A 25826-nucleotide genomic window follows, 5' to 3' on the forward strand; every position below is an offset into this window, starting at 1 on the left:
ATAGTGACTGAAAACAGGCACAAAAGGGGCTTCCGGGATGCTGTAGTGCTCCATTTCCTGTTTGAGTGCTGACTGAAAGAATGTAATTGGTTTGTGAGTATTCATTGAGCTGTTCATACATAATTTGCACACTTTTCTGTATGTGTGTTGTAGATCAATCAAAAGTTAAAGCATAAGCCAGGTGCGGTGGCTCACGCCTGTGATTCCAGCACTTTGGGAGGCTGAGACGGGAGGATCACCTGAGCCCATGAGTTCCAGACCAGTCTGGGCAATGTAGTGAGATCTCATCTCTACAAAAAAATAAAAAATTAGCCAAGTGTAGTGGCATGTGCCTGTAGTCCCAGCTACTCAGGAGGCTGAGGTGGGAGGATAGCTTGAGCCTGTGAGGCAGAGGTTGCAGTGAGCTGAGATCAAGTCACTGCACTCCAGCCTGGGTGACAAAGTGAGACCCTATCTCAAATACATAAATAAATAAAAATTTAAAATGGAGCATAAATAAACCTGAGCGACATATTTAATACCAGAGATAAACTACACAGTTGTCCCATTGTCTCAGCCTAGACAATAAACAAGCTGCTTCTCCTTTGTCCTTTGTCCTTTGTCCTTTCTACTTTAAAAAGTCACAAGAGGTTAAAATCTAATGAGTTGGAGTTTATGAAGAAGACTAGCCTTCTAGTTGAGTGTAATATTGTCTTCCCAAAGGTACAGGCAGAACCGCAGACACAGTTAACGTTTCTGCCTGACATTGCTTGATGCTGTTTTGCTCAGACTGGTAGCTTAGCAGCTGGAGGTTAAAAAGTCAGGTTTCCAGGGAGAGGAGGAAGGCTTTCTGGGCAAAGGGCAATGTGGACTCCAGGCCAGGGGCATAGCTGGTGTCCTCTCAAGAGTGGTGGCAGTTTTAAATGGGCTATAGACAAACACTGCCATGTTGTGCTGAGAGGTTCCAGCTGCCTTAGGCAGAGGCTTTGGATCTGTGCAAGCACCAAAGCTGGCTTTCATAGGTGATGGGTGGAACTGAAGGATCACTTAAGACATTTGTGACCCTGAATATCCATGTCCCTTGAAGCTTTACACACACACATCCAAGGTAGAGTTGGTCTTCCCAAAGACAGTTGCTGCTAAGGAGTTTGAACTGTGTAACAGTTTAGACCAGCCAGTGGCTTTGTAGAGAGCTTTGAGAGTTACAATTAGGTTGCTGCTCAGATTGCATGCCAGGACTGTGCTCCATTGTTCCCAGCTCTTGCATTCAGTATTTTATTGTTTCACATTGTGCTTTAACTTGCTACAGAACATTAACAGCAGTAGCCAGTAGTTGAATATTTTCCAAACCTTTCAAATTTGTAGAGCTGACTGTGCCACACTGGCTAATGAAAATTTCGTGGTTCCAGGAGTGCTGGCTTTATCAACAATTATCTTGGTGATCTTGTATGGTCTATCGTGTGTATAAAACAGCATTATGTGCTTTTGCTTAACTTTTATAATTGTTGCTAAACGATTGTTTAAAATTACTGCATAAATGCTTTTAAAATAAATTTTGAAGCTCTTTGACATCAGTGCCCTCTGCCTGGTGGAAAGTAATGAGTTTTAATGTTGCGATTTGGTGTTTGTTGGTGGAGTGTGTTTGTGTGTGTGTGTGTGTGTGTGTGTGTGTACTGGGAACAGGCCCTATCTGTTGGTGCTTTACTAAATTAATAGATTCCAGACATTAAAGCAAACCAAAAATATTTCACCTGCAAATATACTTTTCTGACATATTTCGAGATGGCTATTCAGAGGGCCTGCAGACAGGAATAGCCCAGCAAAACTGCCTTTTGTGGAGGAGATTTGCATCTGCAGAGAAAATCTGCATTGGTGAAATAAACAGCCAGGCTTTCTCTGAGCCTCCTCCCTTGTCTACATCTAGGAAAGATTGACTGAGAGCCTGACACCTTTAAAGGTCTGACAGAAACATTCACCACAGGCTACCATCTATTCTTTCTGAGGGCTGCTCCCTGTGAAGTTTCATCTACATAAAAAGATGGCCTTTGCTCCATGCCTTTCTTCCTTTTCTCTACCTCCCATGACTTGCATGCTCTAAACCCCTATTCTTTCTGTAACCTTAAGACGGTACAAAAGCATCAACCATCTGGCCATTTCTTTGCATTTTCATATTTTGTATGACTCCCAGCATGTAATAAATATTTATGGCATTTTTTTTCTGTTAATCTTTGTATTATCAATTTATTTTATAGGCTCAAATGAGTGAACCTTCGGGGAAAAATGTAAACTTTTCTACAACATTCATGATCACTTTAGGCTGTAGGTGTTGGTAAGTTTTTAAGCATTTGGGGATGTAGCTCTCTTTGCTTCACCATTAACCATCCTTTGACATTCAAAATGTCGTTGGACCACCAGCATGGCATCACTCAGGAGCTTATTAGAAATGCCATCTCAGAGGCTCACCTTAAATATGGTATATAGTGGCAGAATCTGCATTTCAGCAAGATCTCCATGTGATTCTTATGCACATGCAAGTGAATCAGCAAGTAGGCCATTGAAGGAATTAAGAGATCTCTTTTCTCAAAACATCTCCCACTGAGCCAGGATTGTCATTATTTAGAATGAATTTCTCTAGTTTATGCGCCTTTTTATGAAATATCCCTGGTCTGCATACATAACTCAGCAAGTCATTTTCAGTTCAAAGCCTTCATGTGATCCATCCACTTGGGACAAATGGCAAAGAGCAGGTTGATTGGAAGGTGAGGGTTGGGGGAGGGAAGTAGAGTAGAAAAATGGAGTGCCGGCCAGGCGCAGTGGCTCACGCCTGTAATCCCAGCACTTTGGGAGGCCGAGGTGGGCAGATCACGAGGTCAGGAGATTGAGACCATCCTGGCTAACACGGTGAAAGCCCGTCTCTACTAAAAATACAAAAAAAATTAGCCGGGTCTGGTGGCAGGCGCTTGTAGCCCCAGCTACTCGGGAGGCTGAGGCAGCAGAATGGTATGAACCCGGGAGGCGGAGCTTGCAGTGAGCCGAGATCGTGCCACTGCACTCCAGCCTGGGCGACAGAGCGAGACTCTGTCTCAACAGAAAAAAAAAAGAAAAGAAAAATGCAGTGCCTTTGGTGGAAGAAAGTGGGCCAGCTCCATAACCATGGTTCCCTGGGACTGGGAAGCTGTGCCACAGTGGTGGGCAGGAAGTAACAAAAATACCAATCATAATGCTCACAGTAATGGTAAATAACTGGTGTTCGGGGGTTCCTAAACTTGTTTCACAATCAGAATCACCTGGGTGGTAGAGGGGCCTTCTGTTTTTAAAATTATTTTTAAGGAATGGGGTCTCACTCTATCACCCAGGCTGGAGTGCAGTTGCACGATCCTAGTTTGCTGCAGCCTGGAACTCCTGGGCTCAAGCCATCCTCCTGCCTCCACCTCCCAAGTTGCTGGGACTACAGGTGTATGCCACCATGCTCGGCTAATTTTTTAATTTTTATCTTTATTTTTGTAGAGATGGAGTCTCAATGTGTTGCCCAGGCTTGCCTCAAATTCCCGCCTCAAGTGATCCTCCTGTCTTGGCCTCCCAAAGTGCTGAGATTACTGGTGTGAGCCACCTCACCCTGCCGAGGCTTCTTAAAAAATATAGATTCCCCAGAGGCAGGGACCCACCCTGGGTTTACGCCATCAGGAGAAACCTGAGAATCTGTGTTTTAAACTAGTGCCTCAGGCATTAAAATGTATGCAGGACCAAGTAGAAGGTGAGCCTGGATCCTGTGGCTGATGCTCCAAAAATATTATATCCAGGGCTCACAATAAGCCTAAAATATATTATGATATTTTGCTAACTGCATTTTATAATGGAGAAGTTGGGTTGCTTGCCCAGTGTCACACAGGCAGCGGGCACCAGATGGAGGATTCCATCCTAGATCTGTCTGACTCCAAAGTCTTTCCTCTATCTATTCTCATACTACTTTCCATAAAGCCACTAGGGCTGAAGTGCTATCTTACTCAGGGCACACTCTAGTTGCCTCATCTCCCTTCTGTGGGGGTGATGGTTTCTGCAGAAGTTTCCTAATCTGACCTCAAATTATGACATCAGTATCTAGGCTTGAGTAGAATTGTGCAAGGAGACCATACTGGTGAATTAACAAGGATGGTCCCCTCCTTCTTCCCCTGCTGTTGTGGTTAATAACTAGTAACCCAGACCCTACGATACTGATCCCCATAGGGATGAGAAACAGGGCTCTCTTGAGTAATTGAAAATTTCTGGTTGCCTGGGTATTGAGGCAGTTTCCAAAAGTGATGGAAGAAGCACATATTGCTCCTGCTCTCTGAGACCTTATTTTGTTCCAATAAATCCCTAGAAAGAAAATACAGCAATTTAATACAGCAATATTAAATAGTGATAGTAGAGGGAACAGGGCACCATCTGGGACATTTGAATAATTGTCAAGGTTGGCTTTTCTTTAAATGCTGCTTATTGTTCAGTCCACCCATATTAAATCACTAGAGCTACAAGTCATCTGGTGGTGATGTTTTGGCATTACAAGATTGTGCTTGCATATTAAATTCCTCAACTTAGGCTCAGTTTGGGAATTCAAAATGCAGCATTTGATCTTCATCTATATTTAATCTCCTATTGTTGGTTACAGCTCCTTTTATAGGTTTATTTAAGAAACTTTTGATTCTGATACTGTCATGTTGAATAGTGGTTTCCCATGCAGGGTGTGCAAACCACCCAAAAATTATCTTTTTCATGGCAACATTAAAAAATTTTAATTTATGTGTATGTTATAATGTATATAATATTGGACTATAGTGGTAAAACATGTATATAATTTGTAAATAAATACATATAAACGTGGGGGGGATACATGATTCAAAAGTTTTCTCCCTTTGAAATGTTGGCTCAAAGTTTACAAACTTTTCATCCGGCATATTACCTCTTCCTACCAGCATCATGTTATCTTCTCATTTAATAACAGAGCCTTCATCTTTGTCAATTCATGTTTACTGAACTATGTAGGATTATGTGAATGTTTCAGCGTATGTAAGAGGATAAGACATTTGCTGTTCTTAGGACGTTTAACTATCTGGAATGGAGATGATGATAATAGTGGTAATTTTGGAGGAGGTGACAATGTTAATGGTGGTGATGATGCTGATGTTGCTGGTGATGATGATGGCCAAGAAGGAGATAAAGAAGAAAGTCTTATTTATGGTTGAGATTAAAGCAAAATGGGAATTGAAGGCTTCTCCTCCCTGCTATCTGGTAATGCGACATCTTTACCTAGCAGTGATGCTCTTCCCTGCTTGTTCATCTTCCTTCCAATATAGCTTAAAATACTTTTTAGTCATCCTCAGCATGTACTATAAATCTCAGCTTCCTAGGATTTGAGCCTTGGGAGCAGGAGGTTTTTTCTAAGCCCCTTCCACTCTTCTGTATGTATTTTGGTCCTCAGTGCTCCACAAGCTGTGAAAGCTGTGAGTCATCATTCCCATATGGTGGGATTCCCTCCCCTCCCCTCCATCCACATGCTTGCCCTGCCATCTGCTGCCACTCTCAAGGTTATAGAGCAAGAGATAATGCAGGGAAGGGAAAGGAAAACACCAGGAAAACCAACTCTGTTTTATAAGTAAAATAGAAAAAAAAAGATGTATTTTTCTTATTGCAAAAACAACTGTATTCACTACAGAGAAATAAAAACCTGAAGCACAAAACCAAGCCAAACCTAACCAAACCCAACCCAACCAACCCAACCCAACCCAAACAAAACAGTCTCCCTCTGAGCATCATTCATCACTCTAACCATCTCCAGGTATATTTTTCCAAATCTGTATTCTGTATCTATCTATGTAGCCAGCTATCAAATAAAATAAGATTATTACCACATATTTTTGTGACCTGTTTCTTGTTTAACTGAATCATAAATATCTTTTCATGTCAGTAAATGTACCCCTAAACTAGCATTTTTTTTTTTAAGACAGATTCTCACTCTGTTGTCCAGGCTAGAGTGCAGTGGTGCAATCACAGCTCACTTCAGCTTTGACCCCCTGGGCTTAAGCAATCCTCCCACCTCAGCTCCTGGATAGCTGAGTAGCTGGGACTACAGGCATGTGCCTCCATGCCTGGGCTCAAGCGATCCACCCACCTCAGCCTCTCAAACTTCTGGGATTACAGGCGTAAGCCACCACGCTCAGCCCACACTAGCATTTTTAATATTTAATGAATATTTTCTATGCAAAGCATTAGTCCAATTGCTGCAGTTTACATCGAAAAATAGGTAAGATAGTCTCTGCCCTCATGTGGGTATGGCATCATTTTTTTTTCTCCCTATCTAACATTTAGGTCATTTCCATATATATGCTTTTACAAATAATGCTGTGATGAATATCCCTGTAGCTAAGTCCATGCATATGCTCATAATTTTAGAATGATTGTGCTGGCTACTCTCTGTTTGCCCCTCCAGTCTACTCTCCATCCTTGTCTGCCTTGCTCCATGGACCACATCAGGGCTCATTTGCCCTCTGGCAATGTGCAGCTCAGGCAGGGCTTTGGGGAGGGTGGTAGAGAAGGATGGGTGATATATTGTGACTCCTACCTTGCCTCCCTGTAGGCTGTCATTAGCTGCATTCTTGTATTGATGGTTGTGGTGCCTGGGTAGCCCTCTCCCAGAGCTTAGTTCTCAGGAAGTTGCAAACTCCAAGGTAATGCACCATTCCTTGTTAGTTTCCTTTAACCTTGCCCTTGCCTTTATAGAGAGTTCTTTATTAAATCTTTCTCACTTACCCCTTGTGAGTTTGCCATCTGTTTCCTGGCAGGACCCTGGATGATAAATGCATGCTCCTATTCCTAGCATATTCTGCATCCCTAATTGCTCACCTGCATTGGGAACTTGGGATGGATTGTGTAGAAAGGTCAAGAGCTCCCTTTTTGTTGACTGAAGGACTGAATACCCGTGATCATTGAGCAGCCATCTTCCATTTCTTTCTCCTGGACCCCTCCAGGCTCTGATGGGGATTTCTCAACCTATGCCTGTGGCACTCTGCTGGGGTCCAGAGGACAGAATCAAGAGAGCCCTTAGCCCTCCTGCTCAGAGCTTTGACCTCAAGTATGTGAGAATTTCACCTTGTTCAGGATGCTCGAAACCTTCCCTAGAGTCCAAGTGAGGTGGGAAAGGTTGTTGTGGTCATTTCTTATCCTTTTAAACACCTGAGCTCACAGCAAAATTTGTTTATTAAATTATTTCTCTACTTTAGTTTTAAACAGTATTACAATTTTTTTTTTTTTTTTTGAGACAGGGTCTCGCTCTGTGACCCAGGCTGGAGTACAGTGGCACAATCATGGCTCAATGCAGCCTCAACCTCCTGGGCTCAAGCGATCCTTCCACCTCAGCCTCCCAAGTGGCTGGGACCACAGGTATGCACCACCGCGCCCAGCTAACTTGTGTATTTTTCGTGGAAGTAGGGTCTCCCTATGTTGCCCAGGCTGGTCTTGAACACCTGGGCTCAAGCCGTCTGCCCACCTCACCCTCTCAAAGTGCTGGAATTACAGGCGCGAGCCACTGTTCCTGGCTTATGGTATTCTTATTAAATAGCCAGAAGTATATTTTCAGAGCTTCTAGCTTGGATTAGAGTCCCCTGATACTATTTCTTCTGTGATTCTGTCTTTTCTGTGCATCAGTAGAAATGTGTTTTCCTAAAGTCTACATCCAGTTTTACCTTCCTTGCCTTTGGATTTTCAGATAACACAATCAATCCCTTTATTCAAAGGTTCTTCACACTTCTGTTTAATCAATTGTTCTTGACTGTTCAGAATGAAGTGTCTGTCGCATTTCTTTTGTTACCTTTTGTTCACTGAAATTGTTAGCAAGACTAGTCAAAAATGATCAAATACTCTTCTTTTTGGTGGGAAATGAGAGTTTTCCATGTTGGAGCTTTGGAGGAGGGTTGTAGACAAGGGTGGGTGATATATTGTAACTCCTACCCTGCCTCCCTGTAGGCGGTCATTAGTGCATTCTTGTATTGATGGTTGTGGTGCCTGGGTAGCCCTCTCCCAGAGCTTAGTTCTCAGGAAGTTGCAAACCCCAAGGTAATGCACCATTCCTTGTTAGTTTCCTTTAGTCTTGCCCTTGCATACCCCACAAATTTGGAGTCCCCATCTTATTGCCCCAGACCCCCACTCCTTAATGCATTACTGCCTTCGGGAATTCCAGTTCCCAGAGGTGGGCACTAGGAGAAAGTTGGTTTCAGAGTCAGAAAGATCTAGAGTTTAATCTAATCATTATTTTTTAATTTTTTTATTTTTTATTATTATTTACTTGGCCCTGCCTAAGCAGGACCTCAGAAATTTGGTTATTAATTAATAATTGTTCCTCTCCATGGAAATCTTTAGTAAAAGGCCAAATATTTATTTGTTCTGAAGAGAAACCAGAGCATCCAATATTATTGGCTGTGTGAATCTAAGGCTTCTGCCTTACTGAGTTGCAAGCTTCCTGACTCAGCTCACAGATTGTAAGAAATAAATGGATTGACCTCTATGGAAATAATCAAGCACAGTGTGAGGAACTGTGGTTGCTCAGTCTGTGACTTACCCTCCCCAACTCCCTTTCCCACTTCCTCTCGCCACGCCTCTTCCCTCCTTCCTCTCCCCATCTCCCTCCCCCTTCCCTCTCTTCTACAATTCCCCTTTTCTTCCTACTTCCCATTTCCTGTCCCCACCTCTTCTCCCTACTCCTCATCTCTCCTCTACACTTTCTATATGAGACTAACGCGAGGACAAGAGGAATTAAAAACCAAGTCAGAAATATGTCAGATAGTTCCATTTCTCTTTGAAAACAAATCATAGATGTGCAGGGCATTGTACTCAGAAGGAAAACTCCCGATCATAAATCCAGGCTCCAAAAGGCTTTTCCAATACTCCCCATTTAGTTCATGAACTCTCACCGTGGAGCATCAGGGACACAAAGAATGGCAGGAAATTGCTGATAATGTTCATTATTTTCCCAGTCTTTGAAAAATGCCTGTTTAATGTTTTAGACTGAAGATTTTCCTGGTGAATCAAAAGATAAACTCTTAAAGTGGTTGCATGATATATCAAATGGTCTTATCTGGTGGAAGCCAGCCGGCTAGCTAACATGAGCCAGTTCAGTAATTCTGAGGTGTTTGGAGTCAAGTTGGGAAAGGGATCCTGGGTTTCAGGGAACTGCTGTATCAGCTGACAGGGGCTGCTCTAAATGTTGGCTGGAGAAATGCGCTTTGGGCCCTTTGCACCAAAATTTAGATTTACTGGGTTTCTCTTCTCAATTCTTACAAATCCTTAGCTTATCAAGGAAAATCAATCATCTTAAGATCTTTTAAGACTTTGCCCCACAATATGACATAAAATATATTTTATCTTAAAATTTTATTACACTATATTATATATATAAAATAAATAATAAATATAATGTATAATATATATGTAAGTTGTGAAGACTATTGACATATAAACACACAGGGGCTGGAACATTAATATCTGGGTTGTTCTCCATGATGTCTGCCTTTCCCACCAAAATACCTGCTCTCCTGGATTTTGCATTCCCCTTCTTTAAAAACAAATTACTGAGTTTTCTGAGCTTCCTCCTAAGGAGTCAGGAGACTCATGGTCTGGTTCCTGGATTTTCCTCACAGCACAGCTCCTATATGCCTATCTCCACTCATGCCTCAAAAGGAGAAACCAAGACCACTTCCTCCTCTGAGACAGGCAGAGACATCAGCCTTTCTGGGCTTGCTGAAGAAGGGAGAAAAAACCTGCAAGAAGCTATTGAACATACTGATGAAGTAAAAAATGAAATAGATAGATTTAATGAACTAGCCAGTGAGAAGATTTTGACAGTAGAACAGAAATATAACAAACTCTGCCAACCATTTTTTCAGAAGAGGTCGGAATTGATCCCCCAAATCCCAAATTTTGGGGTAACAGCATTTGTCAGCCATCTGTAATCACCCAACGGATTCTTCCTGCCTGCTGCATAGATAAAATCAATTCACTGAGACCATGGTACTGTAGTGGAGGAAGAGTTTAACTGACACGAGGCCGGCCACGCAGGAGATGGAGTTATTACTCAAATCAGTCTCCCTAAAGGCTTAGAGGTTAGGGGTTTTCAAGGATAGTTTGGTGGGCAGGGAACTAGGGAGTGGGAAAATGTTGATTGGTTGGGGATGAAATCATACAGGTGTGGAAAATGGTCTTTGTGCACTGAGTCAGCCTCTAAGTGGGGGCCATAGGACCGGTTGAGTCATGAGTTGCAGTCACAGTCCAGGCCAACCTTAGGTTCTACAGTAAGGATGTTACCTACAGAAGTAATTAGGGAAGTTACAAATCTTGTGAACCCTGGAACAGTTGTTTATACTTACAATTTAACAGAATTTTGGCCCCTCTCATAATCCTAACCTTGTGGGCTTTGATTAGTTTTACAAAGGTGGTTGTGGTTTAGTTTTGGGAAGGGCTATTATCATCCTTGCTTTGGTTAAACTCTAAACTAAATTATTCCTCAAATTAGCTTAGCCTATATCCAAGAATGGCAAAGGACAGCTTGGAGGTTAGAAGCAAGATGGAGTCAACTATGTCAGATTTATCTTACTCTCATAATTTTGCAAAAGTAATTTCACATCTGTAAGTGTCTGCACTGCTTGGGGAAGAGGAAGAAGAGGCACCTTGTGCAATATACAATGGGAAAAGAGTCTCTACCCCTTTCTGTTTGAATTCATTTTTATCCCTGTCTGTCTCAACGAAAACTGTATGGAATCAACACCACTGAGCTCTGCGGGAAAAAAGAAAAATCTGCTTCCTTTGCTCTGCTGGAAGCAGGAGGGTGTTAGGCCCCTGTGTGGTAGAGCATAGAATTCTAGCTTTTCTCCTTCTCAGAAAGAACACTGTGTCTCTTTGTGAATAAGGACAATTAGCATTTACCAACATGCATCCGTCTACTTTCTCTTGTTTAAAAAAATAAAAAAGAATTTTTTAAAATGGGGTTCTAGAAAGTCAGTAAAGGTTAGGTTTGAGATGTTTGGGTGGGTGAAGTGGGCAGTTTGACAACATGGCTTCTCCTTTGGTATGTTTAATTGTGATTTTTTTTTTAAGCATCAGTTTGGTGAAAAATAATTTTGATGTTTACCAGGCATCCTTGCAGTTTAAGATGACACTAAAAATGAATTCTCTCCTACTGATGACTTGAGCCCTGCCACTTGCTAGAAGAATCAGCAGAACCTGTAGGATCTCATTTGGAATTGGCATGCTCTATTGTAATTTTTGTCCTTGTTTATTTTTAAATTTTGATTTACTGGAAAGGAAAGATGATGCTCAGTTTTAAATGTTAAACGTGTACAAGTTGCTTTGTTACAGAAGACTAAATGTGTACACAAAAACACAAAAAATTACTCTTACCAGATGCATTTCTGAACAATTTGTTTAGTTTTGCTTGTTTTTGAGCTTTATACAAATGTCATAATAATGTATGTAGTGTTTTTTTCCTTCAAGTTTCTAACATTTATCAGTTCATCCGTATCATTGTTTGTAGTTGGTATTCATTTCTTTTTACTAGTGCCTTTGGCCAGGCACGGTGGCTCACGCCTGTAATCCCAGCAATTTGGGAGGCCAAGGTGGGTGAGGTCAGGAGTTTGAGACCAGCCTGGCCAACATGGTGAAACTCCGTCTCTACTAAAAATACAAAAAATTAGCTGGGCGTGGTGGCAGACGCCTGTAATCCCAGCTACTTGGGAGGCTGAGGCAGGAGAATCGCTTGAACCTGGGGGGCGGAGGTTGCAGTGAGCTGAGATCACGCCACTGCACTCCATCCTGGGCAACAAGAGTGAAACTCTGTCTCAAAAAACAAACAAACAAATAGAACACCACAACCAGTGCCCTTACATTTCATTTGGTGAATGTACACAATTCATTTATCCATACCACTGTCTATAAATATTTTGGTTGTTTATTGTTTCTGGGTGTTTGCATAATAGTCTTGCTAATGTAGATGAGACATATATTAATAAGAGAGCTGGGCATGGTGGCACATGCCTGTAGTCTCAGCTACTCAAGAAGCTGAGGCAGGAGGATCATTTGAGACCAGGAGTTCAAGGCTGTAGTGCACTATGATTGTTCCTGTGAATAGCCATTGCACTCCAGCCTGAGCAATATGGCAAGACCCCATCTCTAAAAACAAAAAAGAAATATAAGAATTTTTATTATTCCTTTGTCAAATTGTCATAAACCCTAGGTTAATTTTTCTAGTGTCCCTTTGCTCTTTTTCTCGTTTCATCATTGTGATTTATCACCTAAAGAAACTTAGATGCAGGAAAAAAATAAATGATTTGCCCATGCTCTGTTATCACTGCTGTTATTTTCACTGCTGTCAACTCCAAGAATGAGTTAAGTCCTCTCTTGATTCTTCTTGTCCAAACAAAGAAGAGTGCCTTCCATTCTGATACCAGAATTTGAAAGATATTTATTATGATCTCATAAATTTATGACCCAAGAGGCAGTGTGTTATAGAGAAAATAATGTAAGCTCAGGAAGCAGGAAGATTTGGGTTTTAAAATGCTGGCATCAGCACTGGTACTAGGGGAAGTGTCGTGCAAATTACTTTATTCTAAACCTCATTTTCTCATCTGCAAAATGGAGATAGCAATGTCTTCCTCTAAGGATGGCACACTAATTATATCAGGGAAGATGTGTGAAAGGTCCAGTCATCACATTATAAAGTAAGGAACAGAGGGGGCTCACAGCCTGACCAATGGAACTCATGATCCTACCCTAAAACCGACTCAGGTGGAATAGAAAGAGATCAGTTCTGGCTTGTTCAATTTCTGACATTTCCATGGATGGGTCTGGCCCAGAACACAGATTAGTGAGGTCTTTTGTTGACTGGATGGTAATATAATGTCTTGATTTTCTTTAGGATATCAGATTTTTCTTCTAAAACCTATCTTGTAGGTTTTTTTTTTTTTTTTTTGAGACAGAGTCTAGCTCTGTTGCCCAGGCTGGAGTGCAGTGGCGTGATCTCAGCTCACTGCAACCTCCGCTTCCCGGGTTCAAGCAATTCTCCTGCCTCAGCCTCCCAGTTAGCTGAGACTACAGGTGCACACCGCCATGCCCAGCTAATTTTTTGGATTTTTAGTAGAGATGGGGTTTCATTGTGTTAGCCAGGATGGTCTCAATCTCCTGACCTCGTGTCCGCCCGCCTCAACCTCCCAAAGAGTTGGGATTACAGGCGTGAGCCACTGCGCCCAGCCTCTTGCAGGTTTTTTTTTTTTTCTTTTTCTTTTTCTTTTTTTTTTTTGCTATGAGGAGGGGTTTTAATGAAGAGACTCTTTACAAAGAGTCACCCTCATCTTGTGGGTTGTTTTTAACAGTTCTTTCGGCTGGGCGCCGTGGCTCACGCCTGTAATCCCAGCACTTTGGGAGGTGGAAGCGGGTGGATTACCAGAGGTCAGGAGTTTCAGACCAGCCTGGCCAACATGGTGAAACCCCATCTCTACTAAAAATACGAAAGTTAGCTGGGTGTGGTGGTGGGCGCCTGTAATCCCAGCTACTCTGGAGGCTGAGGCAGGAGAATCTCTTGAAGCCGGGAGGTGGATGTTGCAGTGAGCCAAGATTGTCTGCACTCCAGCCTGGGCGACAGAGCGAGACTCTGTTTCAAAAAAAAGAAAAAACCGAACAAACAAACAAACAAACAAACAACCCCGCCCCCCCGACCCCCCACCCCCGTCAGTTCTTTCATGCTGGGATAATAGCATAAAATTTCTTTGTACTTTCTGTTTGGCTGTGAAGGAAACCAGAATGTGTCACCTCAAAATATGCCTCTTTGACATAAATATTTTTGAGCTAAAGGCAAGTAAGAATCAGCAATCAGAGGAAGAGCTCTTTCTATTCCCCACCCCTACACTTTTTGCCTAAAGAGAGGACATAAATTCTCCTTTACTGGAGACAACTCTTATCAGCTCAGAGATGGCACCAGAGAAATCTACAAACAAAACTTGCTCCATTAGGTTACTCCCATGTATTGACCTTTCCATGGTTTCCCACCTTTGGAAGCCTAAAACTGCTTTTCTTTGTGTGTTACTTCCTTAAAATTTATGGTTCTTTGTTAAAGATGCTATATAAACCAGAGTTCTAAGCCACTGCTTTGAGTTACCTGTCACTGAGATTTCTTTTATGTGATGTGCACTGCATGGTTAATAAGATTGCTTGTTTTTCTGTTGTTAATCTGTCTTTTGTTATAGGGGTCAGTCCTAACTATGAATGTATGAGGGTTGAGGAGAAGTTATACTTCCTTCCTGACCCAGAACACAGATTAGTGGAAATCTGGCCGGGCACGGTGGCTCACGCCTGTAAATCCCAGCTCTTTGGGAGGCCAAGGCGGGTGGACACGAGGTCAGGAGATCGAGACCATCCTGGCTAACACAGTGAAACTCCGTCTCTACTAAAAATCCAAAAAATTAGCCGGGCATGGCGGTGTGCACCTGTAGTCTCAGCTAATTGGGAGGCTGACACAGGAGAATTGCTTGAACCCGGGAGGTGGAGCTTGCAGTGAGCCGAGATCATGCCACTACACTCCAGTCTGGGCAACAGAGCTAGACTCTGTCTCAAAACAAAACAAACAAACAAACAAACCCATAAGATAGGTTTTAGAAGAAAAATCTGATATCCTAAAGAAAATCAAGACATTATATTACCATCCAGTCAACAAAGGACCTCACTAATCTGTGTTCCGGGCCCAAATCTGTGTTCTGGAAAGAAAGAAAAATAAATGATCAGTGTCTAAAAATTAAGGAGAGCATGCTGGATTCTATTGGATAGAAATTTAAGTTAATTAATGTGAATTCATGTTAAGGCTATCACATCACATAAAGCATTTAAACCCAGATATTGAACCAGAGCTCATAAGAATTGTGATCCTGTCTGTCTTGTTTTCTGCTCTAGCCCCAATGCCTAGCCCAGCGTCTGCACATAGTACTTGCTCAATAAATATTTAATAAATGAATGAATAAGTAAAAGGGTTACCTCTTTTTCTCTTTTCTTATTGTTAAAATCATATTCTTGTTCTGTTCCAAATCTTGAATAACTGAGGCTTGGAATATCATGAGAGTTTGTTAACAAGTAAGCATTTCCCTTTTGGAGCATTTATTTTTGAAATGCAAATATTCCTAGGAATAACAGTTTAAAATTATATAACTTAATGTATACAACTTGATAATTTGATATATGTATACACTGTGAAATGATTACCACAATCAAGATAATTAGCATATATACTACCTCGCATAGTTCCGTGTGTGTGTGTGTGTGTGTGTGTGTGGTGAGAACACTCCGGATCTATCCTGCTAGCAAGTTTTAAGTGTACAATACAGTATTGTTACCTATAGTCACCACGCTATACATTAGATCTCCAGAACTTATTAATCTTGCACATCTGAAACTTTGTACCCCTCATCCAACATCTCCACATATCCCTGTCCTCCCAGCCCCTGGTAACCACCATTCTCTGCTTCTATGAGTTTGACTATTTTAGATTCCACATATAAGTAAGATCGTACAGTATTTGTCTTTCTGTGTCTGGCTTATTTCACTTAGCATAATACTCTCCAGGTCCATCCATCTTGTTGCAAATGGCAGGATTTTCTTCTTTTTAAAGGCTGAATAATGTTCTATTGAATGTGTATGCCACATTTTCTTTATCCATTCATCTACTAACGGATAGTTAGGTTAATTCCATATCTTGGCTTTTTATGAATAATGCTGTAAGGAACATAGGAGTACAGGTATCTCTTTGAGATCCTGATTTCAATTTTTTTGGATAAATACCCAGAAGTGGGATTGCTAGGTCATACAGCAGTTCTATTTTTAATTTTTTGAGGATTCTGTCTTCATACTATTTTCCATAATAGGTGTACCAATTTAACTTCCCACCAACAATGTGCCAGCATTTCCTTTTCTCCACATTCTCACCAGCATTTGTTATCCATTTTTTTTTTTTTAAATAAAAACCATCCTAACAGGTATGGGTGACATCTCATTGTGGTTTTGATATGCATTTTCCTGATTAGTGATGTTGAGCACTTTTTCATATACCTGTTGGCCATTTGCGCATCTTCTTTGGAAAAATATCTATTTAGATCCTCTGCCCATTTTTAAATTGGGTTCTATTTTTTGCTATTGAATTTTAAGAGTTCCTTATATATTTTAGATATTAACTCCTTATCAAATATGTGGCTTGCTAATATTTTCTCCTATTCCATAGGTTGCCTTTTCATTTTCATGATTATTTCTTTGCTGTGAAGAACCTTTTTAGTTTGATATAGTCCCAACTTGTTTATTTTTGCTTTTGTTTCCTGTGCTTTTTGTGTCCTATCCAAAAAATTGCTGCCAAGATCAGTGTCAAGGAGCTTTTTATCCATGTTTCCTTCTAGAAGTTTTATGGTTTTAGGTCTTGCATTTAAGTCTTTAATCATTTTGAGTTGATTTTTGTGTATGGTATAAGTTGAGGGTCCAATCTTATTCTTTTGCATGTGGATATCCAGTTTTCCCAGCACCACTGATTGAAGAGACTATTTTCCCCCATTGTGTATTCTTGGCACTTTTGTCCAAGATTAGTTGACCATATATCCATGAGTTTATTTCTGGGCTCTCTATTCTTTTCCATTGGTCTATGTGTCTGTTTTTATGCCCGTACCACACTGGGCTTTTCTTTGCTTTTGATTACTGATTCAATCTCCTTACTCACAATCTGTTTTTGACATGATTTACTGAATATTTTAAACCCACTGTTGAGACTTACTGCTCAGAAAAAAAAATCCTTTCAAAATATTACTTCCCATTTACAATGTACCTGATCACCCAAAAGTTCTGATAGAGATGCACAGCCCTGATAGAGATGTTGTTTTCATGCCTGCTAATAAAACATCCATTCTGCAGCCCATGGATCAAGGAGTCATTTTGACTTTCAAGCCTTATTATTTAAGAAATACATTTCATAAGGCTATAGCTGCCATAGATAGTGAGTCCTCCGATGGATCTGGGCAAGGTCAATTGAAAATCTTCTGGAAAGGATTCATCATTCTAGATGCCATTAAGAACATTTGTGATTCATGGGAGAAGGTCAAAATATCAACATTAACAGGAATTGGAAGAAGTTGATTCCAGTCCTCATGGATGACTTTGAGGGTTCAAGACTTCAGTGGAAGAAGTATTTGCAGATGTGGTAAAAATATCAAAAACAAAAACAAACAAAAAAAACTAGAATTAGAAGTGGAGTCTGAAGATATGACTGAATTGCTACAATCTCATGACAAAACTTGAATGAGGAGTTGCTTCTTATGGATTCGCAAAGCAAGTGGTTTCTTGAGATAGAATCTACTCCTGGTGAAGGCGCTGTATGCATTGTTGAAATGACAATAAAAGATACAGAATATTCCATATTCTTAGATGATAAGGCAGTGGCAGGGTTTGAGAGGATTGACTCTAGTTGTGAAAGAAGTTCTACTGTGGGTAAAATGCTATCAAACGGCATCACAGGCTACAGAGAAATATTTTGTGAAAGGAAGAGTCAATCAATATGGCAAAGTTCATTGTTGTCTTATTTTAAGAAATTACCACAGCCATCTCTACCTTCAGCAACCACCATCCTGATCAGTCAGCAGCCATCAATGTGGAGGCAAGACCTTCCACCAGCAAAAATATTATAACTTGCTGAAGGCTCAGATGATTGCATTTTTAGCAATAAAGTATTTTATATTAAGGTATGTACTTATTCTTAGACATAATACTATTGTACACTTAATAGACTATAGTATAGTATGAATGTAACTTATATACACACTGGAAAACCAAAACATTCCTGTTACTTGCTTTGTTGTGATATTTGCTTTATTACAGTGGTCTGAAATCAAACCCTAAATATCTCTGAGGTATGCTTGTATTTCTTTCCTTCTGCTGACTTTGGTCTTAGCTTGTTCTTTTTTATTTATTTATTTATTTTTAAAAAAACATTCCTTGAGGTGATCTTTTTCTTCTTATTTTGGATATATTTCTCTTTTCTTTTTCTTTTTTTTTTTTTGAGATGGAGTCTCGCTCTGTCACTCAGGCTGGAGTGCAGTGGCGCAATCTCGGCTCACTGCAAGCTCCACTTCCCAGGTTCACGCCTTTCTCCTGCCTCAGCCTCCCGAGTAGCTGGGACTACAGGTGCCCACCACCACACCTGGCTAATTTTTTTTGTATTTTTAGTAGAGATGGGGTTTCACCGTGTTAGCCAGGATGGTCTCGATCTCCTGACCTCGTGATCTGCCCGTCTCGGCCTCCCAAAGTGCTGGGATTACAGGCGTGAGCCACCGTGCCTGGCGTTTTTTGTTTGTTTGTTTTTTGTTTTCTTTTTTCTTACGTAGATGTTGATCACTATAAACTTAGAACTGTTTTTGCGGCATCCCATAAGTTTGTATGTTGTATTTCCATTTTTGTTTGTGTCAAGATATTTTTTGATTTGCCTTCTGATTTATTCTCTGATCCATTGGTTGTTCAGGAATGTGTTGTTTAATTTCTCCTTATTTGCGAATTTTTCAATTTTCTTCCAGTCATTGATTTCTAGTTTGATACCATTGTGGTTGAAAAGATATTTGACATGATTTTGACCTTTTTAAACTTATTGAGACTTCTTTTGTGGCCTAATATATAATCTCTTCTGGAGAATATTCCATGTGTGCTGGAGAAGATTGTGTATTCTGCTGCTGTAGGATAGGATGTTCTGTCTATGTCTGTTAGGTCCATTTGGTCTATAGTGTTGTTCAAGTCTGCCGTTTCTTTATTGATTTTCTGTCTAGATGATCTATCCAAATGCAGAGAGTGGTGCTGAATTCACCTGGGAGTAAAGTTGTGATGCTAAAGAGCTAATGGATAAGGTGAATGCAGCTAATGCTAAGGCTTGTCTCTCAACCTTGATTCTCATGGAGGGGACATGAAGAAGGGAACAGGACATCACAAAGAACTTTTTAAAATGGAATTAGGTTAACCTAAAGCTTTTCTGCTGACAGCTTGCTGATATTCATGGGAAGAAGGAAGGAGACTGGCTGAATGGGAGCAGAAGAGGAGGAAGGCTTAATCTTAAAGCCCAGACCACTGTGAAAGAAGGGAGGTTTGAGTGGAGGGGCCCTGAGCAACCTGAAGGGAAACTAGAGGATAGTACACTCTACATGAAGAAGTGGAAGGCCCAGCAGACAAACCTTGTCTACATGCCCTTTCTGTACGGGGGTATATGAATAGAGTTATGGTATCCTTCCAGAAAGGTCACGGAGGTTTCAAAGTGAAGAGTAATAGCATTCATTCATTCATTCATTCATTCAGCAAACATACAGTGACTGCCTTTGTTATGTCATGCACTCTTCTAGGTTCTTGAGATACAGGAGGGAAGAAAGCAGACAGAGATTCCTGCCCGCATGGAGGTTATATTCTGGTGGGGAAAGACAGACAATAAACAGAAGACACAATATAATGTGTTAAGAAGCGAAACTAGGCTGGGACATGGTAGTGTGCGTGTCTGTAGTCCCAGCTATTCAGGAGGCCGAGCCGGGAGGATCGCTTGAACCCAGGAGTTCAAGGCCAGCAGCCTAGGCAATCTAGCAAAAGCTTGTCTTCTTGTCTCCAAAAAAAAAAAAAAAAAAAAAAAAAAAAAGTGATACTAGCAGTAGAAAAACAAAACCATGCAACAGGATAAGGGGCACTGGATGTGGGAGGAAAAGGGGAGCCATTGGAGAATTTTGAGCAGAGAAAGCAACATAATCTTAGGTCATAGAAGGGTCTATCCCTCTTGCTGCTAGGGTGTATGTGTGGCAGGGACAGGTGTAGGTGGGAAGACGTGCTGGGGGGCTATTATAGTTATTCAGGCAGGAGGTAAGGTGCTTGCACCAGGACGGTACCAGTGAAGTGGTGAGAGTTCAGATTCTGGATATATTCTGAAGATAAAGCTATCAGAGTTTCTTGATGATTGGATATGGGGTGACGGAAGATGAGAGGACTTGAGAAAGTGTCAAGATTTTTTGCCTGAGCAATTGGAAGCCAGGAGTTATCATTCCCTGAGATAGGGTAGACTGCTGATAGAGAAGGTTAGGGGGAAAAAGATTTGGGAATGTTGATTTGAGATGTCTGTTGCATGGAATTGTTGAAAGTAAGAGCCTGGAGTCTGGAGAGAAGTCTGAGCTGGATATATAACTGGGAGGGAGTTAAGAGCATGTAGGTAGAATTTAAAGCTTTGAGACAGAATGAGATCATTCAGGGAGTGACAAAGAAGAAGAGACAGCCAGCATTGATTCCAGGGAACGAAGAGGAACCATCCAAAGGGCACTGAGAAGATCCAACCAGTGAGATGGGAAAACCAAAAGAGGGTAGGGTTCTGGAAACCAAGTGAAGACCACGTAGCAGGGAGAAGAGTTTATGGGTTGTGCCAAATGCTGCTGCTAGCTCACGGGAAGAGGAGACTTGGCCATAGATGCAGCAATGTAAAGATCGCTAGTGCACTGTAGAGAGTGGGGTCAATGGAATGAGGGGGTCAAGGGCATAAGTGAAGTGGACATAAGGGAGAATGAGAGGAGAGGAATTGAAAATGGCAAGAATAGAGAACTATTTTGAGGAAAGACTTACCTTCCTAGAAAGTTATTTGGCGATACATTTAAAATAAATAAAGAAATAATTTTTATTTATTAAATGCAAATTATTAACATGGGAAAATTAAATACTATAATTTTTAATCAATATTCTTTAAACAGGATTTTCCCTGACCCAGTAGTTCTAAGAAGTTGTTGTTGTTGTTGTTTTGAGACAGGGTCTCACTTTCTCGTCCAGGCTGGGGTGCAGTGATGCCATCATGGCTCACTGCAGCCTTGACCTCCTGGGCTCAAGCGATCCTCCTGCCTTGGCCTCCCAAAGTGTTGGGATTACAGGTGTGAGACCCCACATCCAGCCTGTTGTTGTTTTTAAGAAAAAAATCAGAGATTTGCATCAAGGTCTATATCTTTTGACACAAGGATGCACATCATGGCATCATTTATCATATGAAAAAAACTGGAGACAACCTGAAAGTCCAATAGGAGCAAGGTTAAAATTAATCATGGTACTTCCACTTGATAAAATGAGCCATTAAAATATTTTTTTTTTTCAAAAACTATTGGTGAAATAGGTAATGGTTACTAGGGATTTTAAGTGAAAAATAAAACAGGCTATAAAACTAAGTAACAAGGTTATCTTAATTACATGGACAATGTTGACAGAGAAATAACGTATGTGTCAGCTGTGTTTCTCCAGGCTTTTCTGCTCTGCTTATACAAATAGAGTTAGAAGAACAAAACCAATGCAAATACCATGGGCTATTCTTCCCACCTATGTCTGGGACGTCAGGTCACTGTAAAGGGCCTCTTGAGAGATTCCAGGAGTTCCTCAGGAACTATCATTCCTGCTGGGTGCTGTCATATTCACTGTGCATTTTAAACAACTGGACCTGTAAGGTCCTGGAGCAGCAGGGTGGTCTGTGGTGGAGGGAGGTCTTTGGTCTCCTCTTGCCCTTGCCTTGCTCTGAGTTTGAGGGTGCTGGGCAGAGCTCCTTATTTTCAGAGTCCTACACAGTTTCAGGTTTTACAGTCCCCTGCTCTCAGTTGGGGGCTGAGCCAGGGGAGGAATCTGAGTGGTGGAGCCTGGGCCCTGGAACAAGACTATTCCGACCCTGCCAGTTACCATCTGCCTGGACTTGGGCAAATTATTTCCCCCACCCTTGCTGCCTTCATTTCCTCATCTAAAAATGGGAATAAATTGTTCCAGTTATCTGTTGCTGTGTAACAGACCACCACCTCGTGGCTTAAAACAACATTAATTTTGCTCATAAATCTGCCATTTGGGCCAAGATCAGTGGGGACAGTTTGTCTTTGGTCTGCTTCACATCAGCTGGGGTGGCTGGAAGGCTGGGGCTTGAATCATTCAAAGGCCCACTCACTCAGTTAACTGGTGGTTGATTCTGGGTGTTGGGTGGGATCTGAGCTGGGACAGTGACTGGATCTCCCACTCATGCCTTTCCATGTGGCTTGAGCTTCCTCAGAGCACGATGGCTAGGTTTCCAAGGCAAGAGAGCCGGGTGAAAGCTGCATGCCAGGACCATCTGAGGGCTTTTAAAAAATGTCTGGCTTCCAACCCCAGAAATTCTGACTTCATTGGTCTGGGATGGCTGCAGATATTGCTCCCCAGGTGGTTTTGTGTGGCCAACATTAAGAACCACTGCTCTCATGGAGGGCACATGAAACAGATTTGGCCTCCCAGCCGAATACTACAAGCAGTGAATTTCATTCATCATCTTTTGGGCTCAAGAGGTTCAAGTCATGTGATGTGATGTTCAAAGGGCTGCCAAAGAAATAAGATCAGGAAAATGCTCAAAACAGTAGGATAAATAAGTACAATTACTAGAGCTCCACAGCTACCCTCCGGCTGCTTCAGATTGATAAGTGGATGAACCTGGAGCCTGTGTATTTTGTCAGGGATATTCTGGCAAAGTGGAAAGGCTGAGCTGAAGAACTAGATTGAGACTCCTAGGTGGCCTGTACTTGAGGTGGCAGTTTGATGAGTCAGGTGCCAAGTAGAGTTTTCCCTGTCATTCCTGCAAATTGATTAATCTCTACATCTGAGAAAGCCTCTGTGTTATTATTTTATCAATAGCTAAAAGGAGCAGATGAAGACGAATTTTAGCCAGGGCACATCCAAGGGGCGCCTAGTAGATACCACAAGGAATTAAGATCCTGTTACGTTTTAACCTGACACAAGATGTCACCATTGCTCCTGTGCTTTTAGCAATAACAGTATGAAGTCAAACAGCTGTAAGCGTTTGACTCCCCAGTTACACAAGTTGTTTGTTTTTCCACCTCACAGGGAGAAGAGTGAATAACGCTGTCAATGAGGCTTATTAATCCGTAGCCCATTCTATCCATTCAAGTTAAAGTATTTATTGCATAAACACTTATTTGATTTTTCCCCCTCATTCCAGCTATGGATCAAGATTAACATCTCTTTGTGAACACTTCACATGGAGACTTTGGTGAAGGTGAGTGTAAAACAAGATAAGCTGAAATTTTTATAGGATAACTGGAAAATTGCATATTGTGTTTTTGTTTGGCTTCACTGCTGCTGACAATGTTGAAATGATCTCCAGGTACCATGCTCAGTTTGGTGCCACAGTGGATAAAAGGCATGGACATTAGTCCAGGTTACCAACGGCTAAAAAGCAGAGTGGGTAAAGCTCTTTGGAGCACTAAAACATCATTGGCAATGTTGCCAAGATGGAGAAAACTGCGCTTACAGAATTTTCTTCACACATAGCACTGCACATGGTTGGAAGCAATACTTTGCAAAGTTGGTTGGAGGTGAGGATGGCGTGAACTCAAAGTACAGCTGAGTGAAGTGTGGGATTTTATGGTGGTGTTGCTTTACTGGGAACGTTAAGAGAGGCTGGGAGTACCAAGCACCCTTAGGCTCTGTTGTTCCCCTACACTACCCCTACTCTTCTCTCTAGAAACACTGAACGTCATCTAAAGAATATCTGTTTGAGGAAGTTCCAAATTATTACCCTGCTGCGTGTGTGTGTGTGTGTGTGTGTGTGTGTGTGTGTGTTTGTGTGTGTGTGTTTTTCTTCTGTCACCCAGGCTGGAGTGCAGTGGCATGGTCATAGCTCACTGCAGCTTCCACCTCCCGGGCTCAATAGATTCCCCCACCTCAGCCTCCCGAGTAGCTGGGACTAAAGGCACATGCTACCACACCCAGCTAATTTTTGTATTTTTTGTAGATACAGGATTTTGCCATGCTGCCTAGGCTGGTCTCAAACTTCTAGGCTCAAGTGATCCACCCGCCTCGGCCTCTCAAACTGCTGGAATTACAGGCGTGCACCGTGGCTGGCTGTTGTGGTTTTTTTTTTTTTCTTTCTTCCTTTCTTTTTCACCAAAGTATTAATATCAATTGACTGAAGCTTGTGGAATTACAGTGATAAATTTCTTTGTTTTCCAATTTTTCTGTAATGAGTATATAACTAGAAAAAAACCCTTCAAAACCATATGATTCCAGAGATTTATAGTAAAGAGAGATGTTGCATGTTATTAGTTAAAAATATATTATTGTCATCTACTTCCTAGTCAACCCAGATTAAGATGTATCTAAAGCTCTGGATCAATCAGGGTCCTGGGAGGAGGTACATGACACATTCAAATTAGGTGGTTTGAAGAGAATTTAATAAAAGGACTGTTTCCAAAGGTGCGGGCAGAGTGTAGGGAAACTGTAAGGGAGAATGCAGTACCTGAGGACAGAACAGTGGAGCCGTTACCACCATTAAGTCTGGAGAACAAGAGGAGAGAGAGCTTTGTGGACCACCCAATGGGTGTTGTACTCTGCATTGGAGAATTGTAGACAGCCTGTGCTGCCAACACATGGAGGGAGCTGGCACATTAATGACCTGACCTAAATCAATCTTCTCTCTCACTCCAATCCCACTGTTAGCCAATTCAAGTAGGACTATTAATGCCGTCCATAGAATTCGACTTCCCAGGACACTGAACAGAGAGGAGCTGGGGAAAGAGTGAATCTGAGAAGGAAATGGAAGATGTACAGCAATGCTTTTTTTTTTTTTTTTTAGAAGCACTACGTTTTATTCAACTCGTACTTGACTCAGAGATAAAATTGACCCCCATTACACATTCTTTTTGTAAGTAAGTAGGAATATAGTTTAAGGATATAGTTTAAGGAGGCTGGCTGGTACTCCAGAGCGGGGCCATGAGGTGTTGTGGTTCAAATAGTTCATATTCTCACTCTGTTACTTACAGGCTGGGTGACCTCGGAAACATATTTAATTTACTTCAGGCTTTGTTTCTTTATCTGCAACTGGAGATAATAATACACATTTGATGGATTTATTTTGAGGATTAAATGTATATAATGTGTTTAACACACACCTCACACTTAGCAAGGGCTCAGTAAATACATTTGTTAGCAAGGACTCAATATAAGCTTAGTTTAGTGGAAATAGTGCATACATAAATGGGGCTTGTCAATTGGTGGATCTCATTGTAAGGTGATTAAGAGGGCACCTGGATGTTCATTGGGGATCCCCATATGTTAGTATCTTAGGTGTTTTCTCAGGGATCACTCTCTTATCTGGACAGTAAATGAGTGGCTGTTGATGTTCTCAGAGCCAAGTTGGAGAAGGAGTTGGGAGGATATCACTATTTGGGATGTAATAACTTTGAGTAAATTCCTCCGTTTTTAGTTTAGCACCCCTGCCGTCAGCTATGGCTTTTGTTTTTAAAGCTTTCTGCCACTCAACCTTCAGAGGTACCTGGTGACTCCAATTCCTGAGCATCCCTGAGATCTTGCAGCCTGAACTGGCTTTTTCTTGCCACTGCTACCTGACTCCAAATCCTTGCAGAAACTTAGGTTTTAGCTTTCTTCTACATCAGCTGCCACTTAGCCGTCTGCTTCTCAGCTTTCTAAGTTTTATGGCCATTTCTCATTTGCTGCCATCTACTCTCTCATTCTTTTTGACCTTATTGCCTTTCTTTAAAAAAAAAAAAAAAGTCCTCTTTCCTGCTACAATTAACCCAAGGTCTTCTAATCCTCATTTTATTTTGTATCTAAAACTGAATGGGTGCTCAGGAGAAACTACAAGTAGCTCAAGGTTATTCAGCTTCTCAGGGTCACTTTTCCCCAAGCACTCACCTGCTAGATATCTTAGGAAGCCCCATTTCCACCTTATAAACTTACTTTTCTTTGCTGTGTTGATTCTTCCTGAGACATTTGGCCCATTA

At 41.4% G+C, this 25826-nt stretch overlaps 1 non-coding gene across 1 annotated transcript; it reads right to left on the reverse strand.

Moving 5' to 3' along the window:
* Window positions 1–8299: 8299 nt before the first annotated feature.
* LOC129476496 (U5 spliceosomal RNA) lies at window positions 8300–8414 on the reverse strand. The gene has a single exon (XR_008654937.1). It is a non-coding gene; the product is annotated as a U5 spliceosomal RNA (small nuclear RNA).
* Window positions 8415–25826: the final 17412 nt, after the last annotated feature.

The sequence above is a fragment of the Symphalangus syndactylus genome, chromosome X (genome assembly GCF_028878055.3).
Source record: "Symphalangus syndactylus isolate Jambi chromosome X, NHGRI_mSymSyn1-v2.1_pri, whole genome shotgun sequence".
Lineage (NCBI taxonomy): Eukaryota > Metazoa > Chordata > Mammalia > Primates > Hylobatidae > Symphalangus > Symphalangus syndactylus.